We start from the raw sequence: 23,682 nt of genomic DNA, 5'->3' as shown, positions 1-23,682 counted from the left end.
ATTATCAAAGACACTACTTTCTACCATACGCATACATAATTGAGGGTTGACTGTGATTTTAAAAAGGTACTAGATTCTCTTTGGTTTGGAGCTCTAACCTGGAGTGTTTTCACTATTATTGCCCAAAAAGCCTGTGCAGAATTGGAATAGAGCATTCACAGTACAAGATAAATTTAAGGGAACTTCACCCCTCAGCACTAGATCTGTCCCTCCACCTCAACCCATCCATAGTGGTGAAGGAGGCCAACGGTCTCCAAGGTCTTTCTCTAGCCTAGTGTGACCCATGAATACATTTCAGCCCCAAACATTAAAGATAAAGTTGCTTCTGTGCCAGTTGAAAAGGTTGGGTTTACTCCTTTAGAATTTAGTGATTTAACCCACTATGTGTCCAAGGACCCAAATTTGGACTGGACCACACTGTGCCCTTGGGAAAAGACCTACTCCATGAGGATGCTCTGGGAAATGCCTTGCTATCTGACCATTAGATTGAGAAAATAATTATTGGATATTTGCCATGATATCCATCTCTCCACATTAGATACTGCAGGATGGTGGAAGATTATTCTAGATATTTTCTGGTCTACTTCTTTCATCTTACCCCCCAAATTCTATGAGTAAACAGCCAGATTATATTAATTATTATTGTTATTAACATTATCTAGCTTCAGATAAAGCACACACCTCTTTCTACCAGTGACTCATCTTAAATCTTTATTCTAACTATATACCTGCCCCAGGGGCCAGACCTTGAGGTTAAGAAGATGGGAATATTTCCCTGGAAAAGGTAAGGCATGTGATAAGAATGGTTTTGGTTTTAATTTACTCCGCAAAACAAACCTTGTTAACGACTCTTCTTTAGGTTTAAGTTCCAGCCTTAGATACAATGGCTAGAAATCATTTTGCATATGACCGACTACCTATTGGTAATTTTCATAAATCTTAGAAATTAATCATGATTTTAAATATAGAAAATATTTGACATTACTCAGATCATATTTTTAAACTGGGATTTCTGAAATTGTAAGTAGAGACAGAAAGACATAATGTGATTTTATATGCTCATGATTTGGATTAATAGAAAGGAGGACTGCTTGAATCAATGGAAAGTCTAAAAATAATATATTTTAAAGGAAATTCAGTTTTTATTATTTTTCAAGTTATGATAATTCAAATGAATCAATGAAATATTTTATGTAGTACATGCTCAATAAATGTCAAGTGATGAATGAATGAAAATTGGGCAGATTCAATTTATAGATAATAATTTGTTTACTCATTCATATATTCTTTGTGCAGCCTTGCTTACTCCATTCACTTATTTAATTAAAAATGTGTCTGGTCGGTAAAAGCAAATAGGGATCATGCTCTGTCCTAAATTTTACAATTTCTGACTAAAAAATGCCTCAGTTAGTCTGAGTTTAATATGTACATTGAAAGGTAATTGAAAAGTATAGATGAAGTTCAACTTGAAGGTAATCACAAAGGGCAACTTATTTTACATTGTTTCTGAGCTTTGGGTAGGTATTGTCCTCTTGGTTAGATCTTGAAATGCTGCCTATAGCTTCTTTCTGGACTGATGTATCTATTAGCCTTGCCTGCTGTAGGTGACAAGCACAAATTACCCAAATATGATGAGTCTTATGGAATCACAGAAGCTACAGGTGACAAGGAGATCTATCACAGCATATAAAGCCCAAATTCCCATGGGCCCTGTACCACATTTTCGTCTATCTCGTATTGGATTTCATTCTAATCCAGGTTAAAAGAACAATATTCCCAGTTGAGCACTACTGTTTGGGAATGGACGGCTACCCTGGGTGGCTTTAGGATTCTGTGACTGCCTGGAGGGGTGTAGAGAGACAGTCAGTCGGATACGGTGGAGTAGGGTTGGGGGGCAGAACAAGCCAAAAGAGAGATTCAAGACAAAAATTGCTGTCAGTAAGAGGGTCAGGATTTTGGACCAATCTGATCACTACTTTAATACAAACGGGAATTCTTTCTAAATTAGAAATATTTTCTTTATTTTACTTCCTTTACTATTAGTGGGTTTATTGCAGGTGGATGCCACTTGCATTAGGACCTTTGGAATTTTTTTTCATTTTTTTTTTTTTTTTAATCCTCCAACTATATCTTCCTGTCTCTGCTTTGCCACTCTGTTTGCCCATCTCTGCATATGTCTGTGGCCAAAAAACTTCCGTGCATTTCTGATGATGATTCCTTTATAGGAGGAGAAGTGTTTGTGGTATCTTTAGGGTACTGCCTCCTTTCAGCCATGAGGAGAGGACTTTCAAGCCTCTTTTAACGATAATGTCTTTGGTGTCTCCTACTGGATAGTATCACTGTGCTCATTGGACTCATGGTGAAAGAATTCTCTGCTATGTCTCTTCTTCTCCATGATAACCTGCTGACTTTCCCCAGTAGAGGGAAATTTCTGCTCTGGCTATATTCAGTGATGTCGTATTACCAAGGGAACACATCCAGGAGGCTAGAAATCAGAGATGTGAACTGGGTAGCTGTCACAGGGTACTTGACTGGTACTAGTAGGAAGTGTAACTTGGTTATCCTAGATTTTCTGTATGTTGATTTTGGCTGCATTTTATTTTCGTGGTCTCTTTAACCTTTTCTAACTGGGGCCATCAATAATGATCTAGGAAAGAGAGGAGTTCTATTCATCATTCCTCTGAATAGAAACTCAGTGTCTTTCTTTCTTCCTTCTTTTTCTTCCTCCTTCTTCTTCCCTCCCTCCCTCTCTTCCTCTCTCCCTTTGTTCTTTCCTTTTTCCCTTTCATTTATATTAACTTTCTACCATGCTAGGCATTAGCATCACAAAGATGCATTAGTTATGGTCGCTGATCTTAAGGAGTTCTGATTTGGTAGTAGGCGTGGGATGAAATTCAGGGAGCGGTTTTGAAAACTATGACAGTAATAATCTCAACTCAGTTAAATTCTACAAAAAGATATGGAGTATCTTTATATGCCAATATACTATGGGACAAAATATGGATGAGACAGTGCTTCGTGCAGTTTGCTACATGCTAAAAAGGTTTTATGTAATGTGTGTCTCTATAGCCAAATTATTAACAAAAGAATAATGCAAATGTTATAGTTTCTGGAAAGATAATTATGTGTAAAAAAATGAAATACCCAACCCACATTTTTGGAGTTGGAGAAATTTTTACTTTCCCCAGAACAAAATGTTCCAAAGGCCCAAGATAACCATCCATAATATTCTTAGCTCTCCAGAGGATAGATCCACTTCCACCGCACTCTGTGTTACATGTGAGATTAACCAAGAATATTTACACTTATTTGACACGGTGCCTCAGAAGCAGTTTTGGTTTGATATGTGGTTTCAACCACTTCCCAAATTTATACACAACTCATGAAGAGTGAAAATTTAGGTTGTGAAAGTCCATAAATGCTATCTATAAAACATGGGCACCCTGTCAGCTACTCAGTGGCACGCTGCTTAAATACTGTTGATTATTAAGCTTTTATAGAGCACTTTTATATTGCTCTAGTAATCATTTTTATTGGCTTTTCTTGAAAACACTCCAGTGGCATTCGATAATATTTTTCTTTCTGCTTTTACATTCTGAGAACAGGGGCAAAGTAAATGGATATTCTGCCCACAGACACAGTGACAAAGTAGGGGTCAAACTGATAGACCCCCTAAATCCTCACCTTAATCTTGGCGTTGCAGTTCTTTACCTCTCTTTTAAGGTGCTATGTTTTATCTCAATTCCTGCGTTTTCTCTTTATCTTAGCAGTTGTGACAATTTCTGATTATTGTCAGGAAGTACCAACCAGGTCCTAGGACATTCTGTGCCCTCCATGCCCAGTAAGATAATACCAAGGAAAGAATGCTGGAGACCAGGGGTATAGCCTCAATATTTTTACAAATCAGGTGTGTGATATGAGGCAAGTCATTGCTTCTCTCTGGGCTTCAGTTGTCTCATCATTAAGAGAAAGGGATAAGGTAGTTGGTTCTTAAGGTTTAAAATATATAATTTCTACTGAGCCTGCATTCTAGAGCTCACGTGCCACAACTACTGAAGCCCGTGCGCCTAGAGCCCATGCTCCGCAACAAAAGAAGCCACCGCACCGCAACGAATAGTAGCCACTGCTCGCCGCAACCAGAGAAAGCCTGCGCACAGCAACGAAGACCCAATGCAGCCAAAAATAAAAAATTTAAGAAATAAATTAAAAAAAAAAGATCAGCCAAAAAAAATTAAAAATAAATAAAATATATAGTTTCTATAATAGGTAGCACTTAATGAGCATTTATGAAGTGTCAGACTCTGTGCTAAGTGCTATGTGGGGATTATCCTATTTAATCATCAAAACCATTCTGTGGTGTAAGTGCTTCAATTTCCCCTTCCACTTTTACAGATGTGGAAACTGAGGTTAAGAGACATTGAGGCACCTCATCAGCATCAACAGCTGGCAAGTAGCTAAACCATGAGCTGAACCCCGACAGCTTGATTGCCGAGGTCATACACTGAACCCTGACACCCAGGGAGAAATGAAGACGAGAGGAATGTCTAAGAACCCAGGCATCATGTCCTAATCTAAGACCATCTCCCTCATTTGTATAATTGGATACTCCAGACTCTTGTCTGGGAATCATTAGTGATTGCATTTATAGGCAGGTATCCAGTAACTAACCGCACTCCTTGGTCATAACTTTCTCACAGCTCCATCACCCCAGAGTTATTAGGGATATTAAACAGGTTTTGAGTCTTGAGTTCTTAGTTTGAAAATCCTTCAAGTACTGTTTGATTAGGCCCCAGAGAGCTGTAAGATCAGTTAAATTTGATTGTTCTTAACAGGAGTACTGCTGACTCCATTAAATATGCCAGAAGAGCTGAAATTTAGAAATTGAAATGTTGAGAATTCAATCAGATGAAAGCAATTTCATGTATTCTAGACAATTTCTATCCTAAATTTATCAGAATTAGTATCTTTCAAAATTCTTGTTTATATCTATTGCTCCCTTTTGGCAAGTACATTTCCAAAGAAGATAGGAAGAGATGTATTTTAGAGTCAAGAAACTCATATTGTGAGGCTTTTTATCCATTCTTTTATAGCTCATATTTAATAACTACTATCACCTTATAAAAAAAAAAGCCAATAAACAGAAAAGCATGTAACTCCCCCAATTTTAAAGTGGTAAAACTATATTTGGAAGTGAAACTCAAGCAATATTTCTTAAAATGTATTTTTCAGACACTAATGCATGTTGATCAAATATTTTTTCCTCTTTTTTCTCTACGTATACACACGCACACATGCATATCTACCCAATTCTAAAAGGATTACAAGGAGGAAGAACCAAGAGTAGCAAGAGTTACATAGTCAGTCCATTTGGCTAAACATGGGGAGAGAGCAGAACACCCGATCTAATGGACTAGAAAGCACTGAGTGGTCATTACTCTTATTTTGTCCTCACAATCATAGCTTCATTAAGTAAAGAATGAAAAGCTTTCTATAACCAGGCATAAAAGGAAGGGAAGAAGGAAACCAATAATGCTGCTTAAAGCTGCAAGACTGGAGCCCTTGAAGATCTCCCAAGACTATATGGTTTTGAGTATGCACAAAGAGGAGGGAAAGGTTTGAAAGGATGTGTAAGTTTTGCCAGCCCTCTTAGTCATGTTTTAATTCTGTGCCCTAAGAAAATGACTGAATCAGGTGCTGAACCACAGACCAATTCATATCATCAAGAACATTTGAGTCACTGCTTTCTTCAAAAAGTCTTTAGCCAGTTGTTAATCTCACAACACTAAAGCTTGGCTCTCTAAGCAAATAATTTATTTTGAGGCTTATTTAAAAGAATTGCCCATAAGTTGTTTTCACAAGGATGATGAATAACATCATGTTTTTAATAGATCCAGTATCTTGTAGGAAGTATATAGAGCAAATGCTCTGTATTTTCAGCATAATAGACTAAAGACTGCCTAAAGTCAAGAGACTTGGATTCTTGTTCAGATTCTGCTGACGATTTCAGGCCAGCTCTTTTGCCCTCTGAGCCTAGTTTCAACATCTTCAAAGTAAATGGGTTCAACTAGGTTTTCTCTGCTTTCTAGCTTCAAAAGGCAAGTGTGCAGTGGTAGACTAAAGAGGCATCTGGAAGAGTGGGCATATGGCCTCTTACTCAACCATTCTCACTTCCCTGTAGTGCCTTATTTTCTAAACTATTAGATAGTGGGTTTAGGGGACAAGGCAGATAGTAGAAGAAGTCTGGATAGACGGGCGAAGATTTCAGGAAGAGACAGCACTAAGAAAGTTTATGTTTACACTGGAAGCCCAGGAAACTGCAAGGAAATCTCAGTGGAATTTTCTAACCCACCTTACACTTGAGATTGAAAATAAAAAGTTGACAATGATGTTTTCAGATATGGTTAGACTTGCTTTTAACCTCCCTGAGATGGAAAACGACAGCTCGAGTGGCTATAATTTACTGTCAATAGTTTCACTTTCATCTTAGACTTAATTTATTATTAGTTTATTTTTTAATACCCATCTTAACTTCATTAAAGTAATTAAAACAGCTTCAAGGGTATATAAAGCCTTGGATTCTTGTGTAGAGCCATGGATGCATTTGACAGATAATTGTGGTTGATAAGCTTTTCAAAGATTTTGTCACTAGACCTTCATTAAAACATAAGAATGACAAGAATAGGCCTAATATGACTTTCCTCCAATTCTTTTATTTACTGTACAGTCACATAATTGGATCTTCGACCATCAGTGAAATTGGCTAACAGGCCCAAGTGTTTGGAATTGGGTTATTGTACATCCCAAGAAAAGATGCAGTAGATGATGCTCAAGTTAGATATGCTTACTCAGCAATTCTCATACGTATTTTCACTTTTTGAATCATGAATTAGGAGACTGTGGAAGATAAAATATTTTAGTTCGATCATCTCACACCATTCTATTTGGAATGGAAACTGCAGTATCTTCAGGGGAAAAGAAAGTACCCTAGGAGGGCTATTTGCCTTTCCTTATGAATCATGTTCAACATTAATGTTCTTTCCTGGAGGCATATATATGGTCAAGTAAGTTCTGAGGCTAATTTTTTGTTTTTATTTTTTTTCAGTATGAGTTGGTAAATCTTTCGGATTTTGGAAGAGAAACCAGAAACGATTCACCTAAATGGTCCCTTCTGTGTGTCTCTCAGAGTGGAGATGAACATTTTTATAGCTCCACAAGAATATTCTCTATGCCTTAGGGTATGAAAAAGTGAAGAATATAATTTAGATATGTTTTAGGACCGTCACCATGCCTATAGCATAATTGTCTGCCAACTCACAAACACATATGTACACATGCAAACACATACACACACACACACACACACACACACACACACATACACAGATTCAATATGTAGGGAAAGGCCTGCCTAGGGGTTCAGGCCATTAGAGAAAATCTAGAAGAACAATGAACTACACATTTTTTCACTCTTCAGGCCAACAGGAAGAGGAAAATGGCTCCAGACACATCTCTCTGTCTCTCAGAGGGGGTGTGGGGAGAGTAAAGCTCTTTTCTCTGCTGGTTGTGTTATTGAGATGGGTTTGTGAATCTACAATGAGATGGGGAGAGCTAGGCATTAGGATTAAGGCTACCTATGATGAAATTTATAGTGTATGAAAATTAAAGTCCTGCTTAGGCTAATTAGGGAGAGAGAGTCCAGGAAGACTTCTTGGTGTAGAGTTACTGCAGCTGAATCTTGAAGGACAAGATGTATCTAATAAAAAGGGATATCTTTTATTTAAAAAAACTTGAGAAACCACCTTTCATTCAAATTAACACAAAAATACAAATAGCTTAATTCATGTCATAATTCAGCAGTATCTTTTGAAGATTAACCATCAGTGGAAAAAAGTAGCTCCATCATATGTTTTGTTTATTGTTGAAACTCTTGCACCTATAACAATGGGAAATAGAAGGCAACCAATAAGTATTTGCTGAATGAGTTAAGAATGAATGAACAGGGACTTCCCTGGTGGTCCAGTGGTTAAGACTTTGTCTTCCAATGCAGGGGGTGAGGGTTCGATCCCTGGTAGGGGAGCTAAGATCCCACGTGCCTCGCCGCCAAAAAACAGAAGCAATATTGTAACAAATTCAATAAAGACTTTAAAAATGGTCCACATCAAAAAAATCATTAAAAAAATAAAGAATGAATGAAAAATGTTATCACAGTAGAGAAAGTACTAAAATTGACCTAAAAGACTGGATTCTAACTTTAACCTAATTCTAACTTTAAGCACTCACATTACTTTGAGTGTGAGTTTACCCTTTCATAAAACAGAAATGTTGGACAGAGGGTTTCCAAATCACTACCATTTCTAAGATAGCTCAACACTGCCCATTACGACACATTCCAACTTATTTGCAGAATCTAAGTGACAAGGGGATGCAGACACTTGCTCAAACAGAAAGCTGTGCCAATGTCCCCCTTTCTTGTATTTTGGAAGCTGAATACACAAGCTTCCCAGAAAGTTTTGTTGTTACTCAGGGGCATACATCATTCTCGAGGTAGCCAGAATTCACACCACTTAGGGCTTCAGAGACCAATGTGAGCATTTTGCATTATGTTCAGGAACATATTGAAAACTAGAGGAAACCAAAGCTGCTCCCTTCTGAAAGCAGGTGATTAATTTCATTCCAGCCCCATGAGTGACCTGTGTGGCTCTTGCCAGTGTGTGACAGGTACACCCAGGGAAGGAATGATCTGCCAGGTTCCTTGGCTCCTTTTCCTCATCTGACATGTTTAAGTAATCTTTGCAACGTGTTAAGAGTCTCCTGAGCCTGCTGTGCCCTTGCTATAGGGTGAATTGTTAATATGTTCCCAAACTAACAGTTCTGGGACAGAGACCAGAAAATAGGCTTTCCCACTCCTGTTGCTGATTCTCCTTTTCCACAGTAGTGTAAACATAATTTGCATACAGCTTGTGAGCCGTTCAGACTGCAGACCACAGGGGACATTGGACTGGGAGGCTGAATAGATGCCCCCCCCCAACACATAAACTGTAACTTGCAGCAACTCTCATGTATTTGATAAAAAGACAGAAAGGACTCCTCTTTGTGAAACTACTCTCATTCAATTTAAAAGGCTAAGAAAGGCCAGGTTTAGCAACGTGATTACAGCATTCTCCCCAGTGCTGTAATCAGATCCTGTGAGAAAGAAAAGCAGGTATGAAAGATGTTTGTCTCCCTCCTTCCTTCTCCTTCAATACAGGTGGCTTAACTCTAGTAGGTGAAGAAGAGAACCTGGCTTCTGTTGGAACATACAAGCCAGTTTCCTTTTTCTAGCCTGTTTTTAAAAAAGGAAAAACAGAGGGTAAAAAAATGAAGCAAATCCTTGTCACTTTCTGATTGGCTATTTATGTACGCTTTTTACCCCAGCAGAAAAGTAGACATTTAAGATGTACCACTGTATTTGTAGTACATGGAGAGTGGTCTGGATACAAGGCTGGTGTAGTTGTCAAATTATGTAACGTCTGGGAGGAGGAACCCTTTTCTGTTTTCCTAACATCCTGATAGAGCAGGTTTTGGTAAGAGTACCATACAATAAGTGAAGAAATTGTTTTGCTTGTTCAAGATTAATCTGGAATTCTGGTTACATGGTTATCACATTAGGAATCTCCACCAAAAGGTTAGTTTGAAATATGAGTTAGAATGAGCATTTATCACACTTTCAGATATTACTGAATAATATTTCTCTTTCCCACTCCTCTCCCTATATTTCTTTTAGTCACTGTCTGGCCATCTGTCCTGAGGTACATGATGATTGTGGCTATACATGGGTATATGTTGCAATGTAAAAAAAACCAAAAACCCAAAACATAAAAATCATTCATGATTGATGGTTTTATTAGCTATCTACAGTAATGTGTTGGTAAACTGGCTCTCAAAACAAAACAACAAACAAACAAAAAACCCTAAACTCAAAAAGCCCTGATCTGTAGTGTTTGTTGCAAATACTCCCATCGTGGCTGATTTCAGGCTACCCATGTGTTGCCACTGAACACACAGCTGGGAAGTAAGGCTAACAACTTGCTCTTAGTAGCCAGTGGGAGCCAGCTCCATTGTATCCCAAATCAATATATTTTAATAATTTAATAAACTTTACTTTTGGTAACTAAAATACTGGAACAATAATTATCAGTTCCCAAACAATGTATCAGTATGGAAACACATAAATATCAATTTATAACATTCACATACTTATATACATATGTATGTGAGGCCTTGAGAACTAGTTTTAACATTTGCAGTGAATTCTGTTGTGCATTGTACTCTTATTATAAAGGTTAAGAAAAAGGGTAAAGTTTAGAATTGCAATAATTACTACTGAAGGGATGGATGGATATATGCCCTCAAAAATGATCTGAGCTACATCTTTTTAATGAATTGAAAGGCCTTTTATCTTTTCAGAGATGAATTCAGCATTTGGATTGAATTGTGACCATGGCTGACTTTTCTAACTTCTAGTGCAGAGGAAGGGTTGCCTCTTTCCTTTCCTCCTAGTAATTTTTAGTGCAGATGATGCTTTTAATTCTAGGCAGAGCATTGTGAAACAATGAATTCACAGACGGTATCATCAGATTAGGGAGTAATTTTTGAAGAGTGAAGCTTTCAAAATTTTTGGCCTGGGCATCATTTGTTCAAATAAGTTTCAAATATATATACTAATCCCCCAAACAGAGCTGATCTGGTTGAGAATGGTAGGGGGAAATGGCAATGGCTGGAGAGGCCCAGAGCTCCTTTTACTCTGCTTCTCTCCCTCCCGTCTAAATGGACCTTCTCTGGGCTCTGAAGTATAGTTGGAAAAATATAAATTTAAGGAATTTCTCTGGTACTGACTTTCTACACATGGCCAGCAGAATGGTCAAGTCAGATCTGAACCTGTCAGTCTCACTGTAGTGGTCTTCACAATGAGTATGAATAGCTGCAGCCACGCTGATTAAGTAGTAGGTTATGTATATTATTTAGAAGGCGAAGAGAACTACCCGCCACACCCCATATTATAGTGCAACTGTCTAGTCATAGATAGGATTGGTCTGAGTAACCTCCAGGCACGGTGTTAGGTACATTAAACTATGTTCTATTTTATTTTGGTTCCAAATAGTATTAAAGCCATGCAAATTTATTTTATAAATAAGAAGCCCAAGTTTTATTTTCTAAAACCTTGTTTTGAAATCCTAAATCAGTGAATTTTGAATCGTTTTCCTTGGAGCCCTGAAGTTCCAGGGAGTAGGACCTCAGAAGTGGTTTCTGGGAATTAAGTTGTTTCACAGAGGCCAGGTTGGTGGGCATCGGGGTCCTCTACCATCCCACAATCCCCTTTTCCTCCACTGACTATTTCTGGATCTTAGTAAAACTTTGGCATTTTAACTAATAATAATTGAAAATTACTGTTGTAAACTTAAGGCCATTTCAAAAGTCTTTGAGTTTTGGCATGATTAAAAGTCAACTGAACGTAATTCGGAACCCATATTTTAATTCAGGCATCACTCTATACTCAGCTTCAATTGTTTGTTTTACAAACAGATGATCTTCCCAGATACAGGACTTGTTCAAGTTCTAATTGTTCAAATTCAGATAGGAATTGTTCGGGTTGTTCAAATTCTATAAGAATTTGTTTCTTATGCAAATTGTTAAAAAATGGAAGTTGGATGACTCACCCAGGGTTACTTACCAAGGCTAAATAAAATTACTACATCCATAGCTTCTGAGTCTTTAACAAAAAGACACAGACTAATAATGCAACAATATTTTTTAGTTCTACTCCAATTTGCAACATAATTGTATAAACAAAACATTCTCTCTGATGAGATACCACTTAAGGAATTCCATCTATGTAATTTTGAAATATCCACAAAAATAAGATTTCTAGAAAGCTAAAGCCCAAAATGTCTCAAGAATTCTAAAATATCTGTCACCTTTCTTTCTTCTGCTCCTCAATCCCAGTGAATAATAGATGTCTGTCTGTGCCTCTGTCTAAAAGGATGCCAAAAATGAAATACCCATGTGCAACAGAGTCAGTTCTTATTTAACTCTGCAGATTAGCATCCTAAATGTCACTTGAATGATTAACATCATGTTGTGAAACAGCCCAGCTGGGTAAAAAGGAGTAGATCCAATAATGACAGGATAATCTTAGGCTTAAGGTTAGAGGGGTTTTGACTTGTAATTTCTAACAGACAACTTGAAGACCACTCATACAAAGCTACAAACTTATACCTATCCATACAAATACCCTACATAATACCTTTCACTGTTTACCTTTGGAATGAAATCTAAATTATAACCATGACCTACAAGGCCCCATATGATCTGACTTCTGCTTCTCTCTCTGATCATATGTCCTACTCTGCCCTTCCTCACTCTTCTCCAGCCATCCCACATTTCTTAGTGTCTCTTGAACACCCTCAGCTTGCTCCTACTTAGGGCCATTGCATTTGCTTTCTCCCTCAATCTTCCCATAGCTACTTCTTAGCCCCGAGGTCTCCATTTGGATACCACTTGCTCAGAGAAGACTTCCCTGACTGTTTGACCAGAACAGCGCCACCCCTGCCAGCCCCGTCAGTTCTACCCAATTTGTGTTCTCACTATCACTCTCAGTGTCTAAAATGACTGTATTTATCTACCTAAAATGACTTATTTATCTGTCTCTCACTAGACTTTCTGTTCCCTGAAGGCAGGGATATGGCATCTTTCAGCATGGCATCCCCAGGGCTCAGAATGGACCCCAGCATGTAGATAGCCCTCAGTGGACATCATTGATTGACTAATAATATGAATTTCACCTATGGAGAGATTTTTCTTCGTAAGCAACTTGAGAAAGGAAAAGCATCATTTTATTTTGCAAATTTGAAGACCCGCACAAAAAGCTAAGAATTTCTTCGGCAAGGGTCCAACTTTACTGCTTACAGCCAAACGCTCATAGACTTTATCAATCAGGATCCTCTTTTGCATGACTTATCATCCAGGCAGCAGACACTCTGCATCTGGAGGAGGGTGTTTGGCTCAGAAGGGAAGTTGGTCTGAGTGTGAAAAGAAGTTGGGACCCCTAGGAAGAACCAGGTGAGGTGTGGTGGGAACTCTGCACTGAAGAAAGAGGAAAGAGGAAGTAGAAGGGAGCAAGAATGGGGTAGAAAATGGCAGAGGAAAAAGGGAGAAGAAAAGTCCAGCAGTGGCCATATCAGAGGGGACAGAAAGAAGAGAAGATGAAAGGAGAAAGAGGAGAAAGCAGGAGAATGGGAGAAGCAGGACTGGAGGGGCAGTGATGGGCGGAGCAGAGGAGAGGCATGAGAGCTGCGGGTACCCGCTAACTCTGCTGCCAGCACACCCTCTGGAGTGGGCGGGACACATTTACCTTCCTCTCTGGTAAGAGGATATGGTTTTGAAGGTGTCTTTGCTCTCTAGCACTCTCTATTCTCCACTGCACAAATAGCAGGCCCTAAAGGGCTCTCTGGCAAATGGATTATCTGTCTCGGAGCAGATCTAAGTGGCAGATGGGGCTCGGCTCCCCAAGGACAGACCCGTCCTCCCTCCCCACCCCCAAGGCTCACTATTGTTCCAGCCCTTCTGCAGCATCCGTCCGCAGCCAGTGCGGCCTCAGCAAAGCGAGAGACGCTGCCTCTGCCTGCTTCCAGGCAGGAAAAAGAAAAGAGGAGGTGAGCTTTACTGCCCCACAAGTTTAGATGGAGCTCTATTTTCATCCTAATACATTATGGACTCCAAGGCACGTATCAGAAACATTTTTTTACTTAGAATGCCTCACAGGGAAACAGTTTTGGAACTGTATCATCCTGGGTTCTCACTGTGTGGCTTTCATGATTTGTTTAATCCCCGACCTCTTTATTTCTAAGATGGAGATAATAACACCACCCTCAAACAGATGCTGTGAGGATTTAATAATTTAACATATTTAAAGAACCTGGTACAGGGTAGGTCTTCAAAGAACATTACTTTGCTTTACCTTTTTTTCTGATAATCTGAAATAAGTAGCTTTCATACTCCCCTCTCCCCATATGGAAATCCTCTGGACAGATCTTCAAACTGGAGAAGGTGAAAGCAAGGATCTTCTATCATCCTTTCATATGTAAATTTATTAGTAGAAGAGATCCTTTTATTCAGTAAATAAATAAAGAACCACCTTTTTTTTTTTTTTTTTTGGTGACCCAAAGTAAAATATCTCAAAGAGTATAAAGTACTACAAAAGAAAAATGCATTACTTAATGGATACTGCAACAGTAGACAGAGAATTGCAACAGCCATGGCTTTAGCCAGTTCTCTTCCTGGAAGACTGCAGTGCAAGGGAAAGCTCACAGGTGCTAGAATTGGACCTACCTATGTTTGAATCAAAGGCCTGGTCTCTAATCAGCTTTATGCCACTAGCTCAACATCAGATTTGTCATCTGTGAAATAATATAATATCTTCATTGCTGAACTTGGTAGTTGCTAGTACTAAATAGATCACATGTAAGGCGCCTACTATGGTATTTTATTGAACACATAGTAAGTGTCTGATAAAAAGTCACTATTGCTTCTGGTTTCTTTCAATTGAAGCTACTGGGAAACTTTTTTTTTTCCCTTGGTACTACTTCTAGTTTTATAAAGGAAATTAATGAGCAAATAGGATGTGTTTTATGGCCAAAAGGAGAGACATAATGATTTGCAGCCTCTTCTGGGAGTCAGAGACTATTCTATTTGGCCTACCTTGTAGCTCAGCAAGATTACCAAGTTCTTACATTATCAGTAATGATTGAGCTTGGAAGCCAGCCAAGGCCACCAGGTAGTGATGTTAGGATTAATTTAGGCTCCATGTAATTGGTCCCTGGGAAACTGCGATCTAGGGATTCAACAGAAAATGTTGGGGTCCCTTAAGGGAAGTAACAAATAAACTCTTTCTAGGTAGATACCAACTATAAACTGTCACATCTTGGATTTCAATCTACAAACTTACACCTAAAAGGAAACTTAAAAATCTCCTAGACATGGGAACTGGGTGGACTTCAGAAGGGTCCTTTAATCCCCTGAAATTATTTGCAAAATGTTATACTGGGTGTGAATATGGGCGATATTCTGGTGTCCTTGTCTTTTATCAGATATTCAACTGGGACCATGACACATAAAGATTAAGATCCACTGTATTCGGACACCCTCCAGGAGATGTTGTATTGTGTGTGGTGTGTTTTAATGAAAGATGAAACATGCTCTGGGATCCAGCTTGCATGGTCTGTCCATGGTCACACACTGAGTTCGGATCAGAATAGAGGAGATACACCCAGAAGTCGCAAAGACTGTATTTATTTATTAATATGCATAATTTCCATACTGAACTAGGCACTATGGGGGATATCGATGCATAAAAGTGAATATCTGTTATCATGGAAGTTACAGTCTGGTTGAGAAAGAAAGGTAAGGGTCGTAAAAGAAAAAAAACATCCAGGACCAGTCAAGAGCAATGTAAGGAAGTGCCAGTTTGCAGGCTGCTGTCTGTAATTGCAAAGAAGGAATTCTGAGGTTGGGATGATGGGTAGGGTCCTAAGGAAAGAAATGATCATCTCTATGGTGGATTGGTGAAGATGCTGGCCCAGTAGCTCGTGTCAGTGTGGGAGGATGGGATATGCCGAACCTACTTATTAGAAGCCTTAAAGTGGTCAGAGGACTTCACCCAGAGGATGAATAGAGGGTGGTTGAAGTTTTTACTTTATTATATTATTTTTGCTCCAAGAATGACTGCGATGTTTCTACAAGTTCTACACACAGCACAATCTACACGTACTAATAATTTTAGCTTATTCGTTGAAGGAGTTTCAATGAACAGTTTTAGACTGAGCTTTCAATCGTTTTGGAAGGACTGAAAAATAAAAAATAATTTCAGGACAGCTTAAAAATAGAATCCAGTCACAATAGGCGGTTCCAACCCTGTTGCATCGCTCTGTCACTTGCCCGAAGCCCTTTCTTCCTGGAGAGTGATTCCGGACTTCGCCTTCCACCCAGGCTCCCAGGCTGGGAACGGAATTACGCTGGTGCCCTCTGCTGGGAGGACATGGGAAGTTCAGCAGGAAACAATGGTGTCCTGGTCTTTGCACCATAGGGGCTGAGTCGGTGATTCTGGGCCCACAGCAGCCTCCAGGCTGGATTCATTTAGTGCTATTTACAGATTTCCCAGTCAGGTATGCTCTGGCACCATGCCCAAATTCATTAACCAGGAGTAATCAGATTTTTACTGTAAGGAAATTGTCAGCTAGTTTTTTAAAATAGTCCAAGAAAACTGTCCCCTTTTACCCCGGCAGTTTGAGAGCTGGACCCTCCTTTCACTGAACACAATACCATGACTCATGGTGGGTGGTGGCCATCTTGCTACCAAACAATACCTCTTGAGAGGCCAGGGAGAGACTCTGAGGCCATTTTTTTTCATCCTGTTCAATTATTGTTTTCTTTTAATGGCGGGGAAAGCACATTGAAATTCATTGCTGATTTCCTGGCTCAGATCATCAGAATTAATGGCATGGTGTTAAATTAGATTTAGAGTGTCTACTCTGGTGTTCCTGTAGTACCCTGCTCAGCTGATTTTTTGCTAGAGGTGAAAAAAATTTAGTTGTAATTATAATTAGGAAAGGGGTAGGGGAGTGCTGAGAAGGAACCCAAAAGAGAGAAGAGTTGTGAATTCTCATGTGTGCAAATTGGAGGCGAACTTCTAAAATAAATTGATGGGCATGGGGGAGGAGAGGATAGATTGAAACGATCATTTCCAATACTCCACTTTTATTTTATTTTATTTTTTTAGGATCAATAGCCTGGACATGGAGGTCTGCCTCTGGTTTCCATAACAACCCGGCTTATTGAAAGACTGCAGGCTCCGCAAATCCCCAATTATCAGCCTTGCAGGGCTTATTAATGGAGCTGAGGATCCCAGTGAGGCAGGCAGCTTATTGCTGCCACGTGCCTGGCGGGCTGGCGGGCGGGTGGAGGAGATGGGAAGGGAAGATGTATGATGAGACAGCAGCTATTTGTCCCCCTGTCACTTAGGGGGCTGCAGCCGTACAGCAGGCTGTGTGAGTGGCTCTTGAAGCCTTGAGTGGCAACGGCCGCTGCTGCAGAAATCGAAGTGGAGATTGTTTTCTCCAGTCCCACCCCAAAAGCCATCCATCTGGAATAAATCAGTATGAATATATCACATGCCCCGTATGCTTATTGAGCTCCTATAATTAATTGAGGCTTCCTCACAAAGACAGTGGTGACTCTATATTACTAATATTAACTCAAGCCTTAATTAACATGTGAAGCCAACCTAATGCGTATTAGATAGCTTTGAATTACTCAGCCTTTGGTTTGGTGTTCGCTTATTAAGTCTTCACTATAGAGTAACTGCAATAGCAACAGTAATACTGACGATGATAACAATATAAATAACACTTACTTGACTTGTGCCAGGCTCTCTGCTAAATGCTCTCTCTACATGGAGTTTCTTGTTTAAGCCTCATAATGACCCTATGATGAGTGGTATTCTCCCTTTTACAGAAGTCAGAGAACTTAAAGGACTTATCTTAGGTCACATGGCTAGTGAGTGTGAATGCATCAGGGTCTCATTTCTGCTCCCTGCATATAACTATTTTTATTCTCCCCTTTTATTTAATTTGGTGTCCTCAAGACAGAAAAGGAGCAGCACTTTTACAGTTAATCCTGTGTTCTCCAGTGGGACTGGGGAATGGGACATTCTGGCTAATCAAATGTTTTGATTAATAATTGCCATCATATCTTTATTGGATTTCCAATTGGGAAAAGTTTGGAATATAATAAAATATATACAACATTAGAAGTATAGTAATCATAGTCATAAAATGCTTCAGGACCATTATACAAATGTCAATTTTTATTGTGATGCAGAAGTGTTAGTTGATAAAGATGTCTGTTTGACAGCATGACAGATGAACTGTTTTTGTGACATAGAGATATCAATGCCTTAGCACTTTGAACTTTATATATTTCAAAGTACTTTATGTGAACCACAACTGAAGCTCCATGTGATCAGAAAAAAATCTTTTGGGGTCTTTCAGAGTTAAAGAATATTAGTGCTTGGAAAACCTCAAACTCATTAAACACTATGGATCCCTAGACTATGTTTTTATTAAACCAGAACCTTACGCTGTGTGGAAAATGAAATATGACACTCCCTTGAGGTGGTTCAATCCAAACCTGCCATAGAGCACTGTGAGAGTGGATCAAGATTGGCAGAATTTTCATTATAGTTGCTCAAACAATTTTTTTTATGCTTTTAGTCTCCAGAACCAGTAATAGAACTTGTTCACAAGGACCATATCTTATTAAGGATTAAGAGAAGTGATGATAAGGACTGTTCAAGTTAATACTTACTGAACACATCAACTAAGCATTTTATATGTATCATACTTTACAATAATCCTATGAGGTAGGTACTATCCCCATTCAGTAGATGAAGGAATCAAGGTACAGAGGGGTTATATAACATGCTCAAAGTATCACATTTGGGAAGTGGTGGGTTCTCAATTCAAACTCAGGCTGTCAAGCTCCTGACTCTGTATTAATCAGAGTTGTCTACATTCAGTGGCTCAAATTTGTTTCTTCCCAATCTTGAATCCACAACAATCACACCTACCCTCTCACCCTCCAATGAAACTTTTGCCAAAGTCACAGATGACTTCCTCATTGCTAAAATCCAGTGGTCCATTCCATGGCTCGTCTTCTGTGGCCTACCAATAACATTTTATAGTTGATCACTTTCTACTCTTTGAAGTACTTCAGCTACTGTTCTTCCAGCATATTACCTATTCCTGATTTTTTTCTGCTAACACATTGGCTATTCCTTTTCAGTTTTCTCTTGTCCTTGCTTCTTCGTCTCCTCGTTTCTAATTGTTGGAGTGTCTCACAGCTCAGTCTTGGACCTCCTCTTCTCCATCTACATTTACTCTTTTGGTGATTGCTCCCAGTTCATGGCTTCAAATATTGCCTACAACCTGATAATTCCCAACGATCCCTCAGTAGCCCAGAGCTCTCTCCCCACTCCAGACCACCGCTTACTCAACTTGTGTATCGAATAGACACCTCAAACTAAACATTCTGAAAACCAAACTCCTATCTTTTCTCCCTGAACCTGCTCCTTCTCGAGTCTCCCCACTTCAGGCAATAGCAAGCTCACTTTTTCCTGAACCTCAGGCCACGTATCTTGGAATTATCCCCGACTCTTTTGTCTTTTCCAATATTAAATCTGTCAGCAAATCTTGTTGGCTCCACGTTCAAAATATATCTAGAATCTGAGCACAATTTCACTTTCTCTTGCATCCATCTCATTTCGATAAAAGCCAAGGTCTTAACATGGCCTCAGAGCCCTCCATGATTAGCGTCCCACGGAGGTCACCACTTGGAGTCCACTTTCTCCGCTCCCCTCTCTTGCTCCCTTCCGGCAACATAATGCCTGTGCTACAGCCCCGGCAAACCACATGTGCTCACATCCAGGGCATTTGAACTACTGGCCCCTCTGTCTAGAAACCACCCCCCCACCCCTTTTAGATCCTCATAGATTCCACTCTCTAACCTTCTTCAGCTTCTGTTCACATGTCACCATCTCAAAGAGACTTTCCCTCTGATGGAGATTGTCACACCACCCTCATTCCGTCACTCTCTATTCTCCTTCCCCAAATTATGTTTTTCATAGCTCTTAGCACCCCCTGACATGCTATACATTTTACCTGTTAATCTATAGAATAATATAAGCTCCACGAACAGGGTATTTTTTGCTTTATTATTATTTTGTATGCTGCTATACCCCAGCAACTAGAATAGGAACCGAATGCTCAGTAGAAGTGTGAGGAGGAAGGTGCCTCCTTAGTCAAACAGAGTAGCTGAGTCAGTGCTGACGGTCAATGCATGGGTGGCAAAGGTGACCCAAAGTCCCTCTCACACTCAGTTGGTTGACTCCTTATCACCACTGAAGGAACTTCTCCTCTGCCTCCTGGACAGACATTCCTCCATCTTTCTCTTCCCTTGCAAGTTCCTTGGAGACTCCTATAATTCTTACACGTAATACCATCCCTCCTAGGGATTGGAAGGTGTTGGCAGCTGGGCAGTGGCTATAACTGGGCTGTCAGTGGCACCAGAGGACCAGAGCTGTGTCCTAGACTCACTGCTTTATGGACACTCCCTACATGGAACACAATCATAGGGAAGAAAGTGGTTTCATCTCCCCACGCAAAGGATCCATCTCTAAGAGAGGACCTTTTTAGCAATTCCAAACCACTGGGAATTCTGCCCCGACTGAAAATAGATGACGTAAACACACCTTTGCTTAGGAGGGAGCTGCCTTTCTCTCAGGTTAAGTCATCAAATCAAAGTCATGAAAGCTTTAATGTCTAATAAGGAGTCTCTGGTGGATGAAAATGTTCTACTTATTACAAATGATAGTTAACTCAGTATTTACTTATTAGTAACCCTTTTTGAGTATGTTGCATTTGCCTACATGTTGCTTATAGCTAAATATGGTTGGAACATTTTTTCATACAGGAGCATTTCTTCAGAGGAAACACTGCATAAAAATGTGCAGAATGTATATATACATATATGTATATATACATATATATATTTATACACACACACACATCTCGGTTGTTGTTGTTTTTTTTAACTTTTTTTGGGGTTTATTTATTTATTTACTTATTTATTTATTTATTTTTGGCTGTGTTGGGTCTTCGTTTCTGTGCAAGGGCTTTCTCCAGTTGCGGCAAGCGGGGGCCACTCTTCATCGCGGTGCGCAGGCCTCTCACTATCGCGGCCTCTCTTGTTGCGGAGCACAGGCTCCAGATGCGCAGGCTCAGTAGTTGTGGCTCACGGGCCTAGTTGCTCCGCGGCATGTGGGATCGTCCCAGACCAGGGCTCAAACCCGTGTCCCCTGCATTGGCAGGCAGATTCTCAACCACTGCGCCACCAGGGAAACCCCCACATCTCTTGGTTTTGATCAGTCAGAGTCCAAGGGTCAATTCTCACACCATCTATTAGCTTTGCCCAATTTAGGAAACAGTTTTGTGACCCGGATAACAACAATAAAACTAGCAGGTCTTCTGTTAGACTCTAACTGTGATGGGTAAGATTGCCTGAGTAAAGGCAAAACACTGTGAGACAGACAATAAATGTAGTCTGTATAGCTGTAGACAAACTTTGGTGAGAAAGGGCTGCTCTGCATCACCAAAGGGTCTGGGGGTCCCTGCGGGAGGGGGTTTGTATGTGGTGGTACTTGATCAAGGAAGTGGAGTGGAGAGATGGGGTTGGGGGGTGGGAATGGGTACAAAATTAGGTGGTGAGAGGGGTGGAGGGGAGGGGTGCCAGTGCTACCTGAAAATCCCCATCCAAAAAGAATGTGTGGTGGGAAGGGACCAGGGTTACAGCAAGCAACTGTAACACTTGAAAATCTATGGATTGGAAACTCTGATGATAGGCATCTGTCTATGAAGAAGAGAACAAAATACATTTATGTGACAGATGATTTGGCCTTAAACTGGTATCTCTTCATTTCTTACTCATTCCCTCAACAACCCCACCACCGACCTCCTTTATTTAAACAGCATCCTAACCCTTTCCTAGGACAAAGGAAAGTGGGAGCAGCAGGAAGGGCGGACACTTCATGTACAGAGCTGTGAGTATTCTTTATCTCTAAGTGCTTGTAAAAGTGACAACCATTCTTGGGGACCGGAATTTCCCACTCCCAAGGCTGCCTCAGGCAATTGTAGATCATGTCTACTGTCAAAAGCTTTGGATTACTGAGGAGGTTGATGGGAATGTAATCATTCCAACTCAGCTCTTCATCTTTAGCAACCTGTGTCCTGACACCTGCTGGGTCTGGCACATTTGTATCTTGTCACCACTTGTGGAATGTGCATGAGAAAAATGGTAAGCGGGGTAATGCCCCCATTTCACAGAGAGTTGTGTTTCCCCTTGCTCTCTCCCCTATTACTCTAACACTCTCTCGCCATTATCCCAACCTTCCTTCCTCTCCCCGCCACCACCAAGCTCCCAACAGGATCTCCTGAGAGTCGTTACTCCCCAGCCCATCAGTCAAAGTTGTGGGTTTCCATGGTAACCAGGCAGCTGGTGTCTAGACACTCTGAGAGATGCCTTGCAATTGATCTGTGGATCTAGCTTCTATCACCCACACCCTTGCCCTCCCACCTCCTCTTTCCTCCCATTTCCTCTTTATTTACAGCAGGCAGTAATGCCAACACAGGATGGAATTTCCTTTTGACAGGCCATTAAAGGAAGGAGGGGAAGAGAGAGAGGGTGAAAAACTCAAACTTGCTGTCTCGTCAGGGAAGTGAGAAAACAACTGAAGTGACAGACCCGATGTGGCTCGCTCTTTCTTCCTCAGGAAAGATTTTATTTAATTAAAATATGTTAAATTAGGAAACAGTGCCACTAGTCCATTGGGAGCCATCAGCATCTTTAAGAGCCAGTAAAACCTTTCAGGATAGGGCTTCAGCTGATGACACTGAACTGAGGTAGAATCTTTTCACTGTCTCTGGGCAATCAATGTAATTTCTCTTTCTATGCTCAGGGGAATCACATCCGTTAAGTATGACAAGAGGGAGAACTCTGGAGGGGGATACAGGCAATTACAAGGAAAGACCTGAACACTGACACCTCAAATCTGGAAAAGTTAAGTTTAATCTCTCCCCTGTTTCTCCCAAGAAAGAGAAAAGCAGCTCCTAACAGCCAGGATCTGGCCTGGCACCCACAGGTGGGCCTTAGTCTTCTCCTATTAACATACACAGTTTCATAGAACACAACATTGGACTTTGTGTGATGGTTCCAGACAAAGCAAGACCCCTGTAATCACGTCTGAACACGGACTAAGTATGGACTTTGTCTAAACCATAAAATGGCCAAATATTTCCCTAGCCTGGCTGTATGAATGATATGCTTACCTCATTCTTCCTTCCTTCTAGATAATATTTATTAAGATGCCCAATCATAGGGACTTCCCTGGTGGTGCAGTGGTTAAGAATCCACCTACCAATGCAGGGGACATGGGTTCGATCCCTGGTCTGGGAAGATCCCACATCCCGCGGAGCAACTAAGCCCGTGTGGCACAACTACTGAGGCTGCGTGCCACAACTACTGAAGCCCACATGCCTAGAGCCTGTGCTCCGCAACAAGAGAAGCTACCGCAGTGAGAAGCCCATGCACCGCAATGAAGAGTAGCCCCCGCTCTCCACAAATGAGAAAGCCTGAGCACAACGAAGACCCAACACAGCCAAAAATAAATAAATTAAAAAACAAATTAAAAAAAAGTGATGCCAAAAAAAAAAAGATACCCAATCATAAAATGACACCTATTTTGTGACAGCATCCAATAAAGAGCAAAGCTCTGCTTCCTTGAATCTACCTCCAAATCCTGTAGCACAAGCCCAGATAAGTCGTTTCTAACCCCCTCTTACTGCCATGCCTCATGGTTCCATGTTGTGTGCTCTCCCTAGCTGTGACGTGTCAATAGACCAAGCTTTGTTCAACTATGGGTATGTTCCTAGTAGTCTCTTGTGAGACTCTGCCACATAAAATTTCTCTCTACATTATAATTTATACTCAAGTTAGCTTCAGTAAAAAAGTCATTTTCTCCCACATTTTCAGAATATT

At 40.3% G+C, this 23,682-nt stretch overlaps 1 protein-coding gene across 1 annotated transcript in view; it reads left to right on the top strand.

Annotated features, from left to right (window-relative positions):
• The window catches only part of GAP43 (growth associated protein 43), a 91,996-nt gene that overhangs the window by 51,584 nt on the left and 16,730 nt on the right, over positions 1-23,682 (top strand). The window lies entirely within an intron of this gene.

Source organism: Balaenoptera acutorostrata, chromosome 4 (assembly GCF_949987535.1).
Source record: "Balaenoptera acutorostrata chromosome 4, mBalAcu1.1, whole genome shotgun sequence".
Classification (NCBI taxonomy): Eukaryota; Metazoa; Chordata; class Mammalia; order Artiodactyla; family Balaenopteridae; genus Balaenoptera; species Balaenoptera acutorostrata.
Note: the sequence above shows the minus strand (reverse complement) of the source record. Positions and strands in the feature narration are given on the sequence as shown.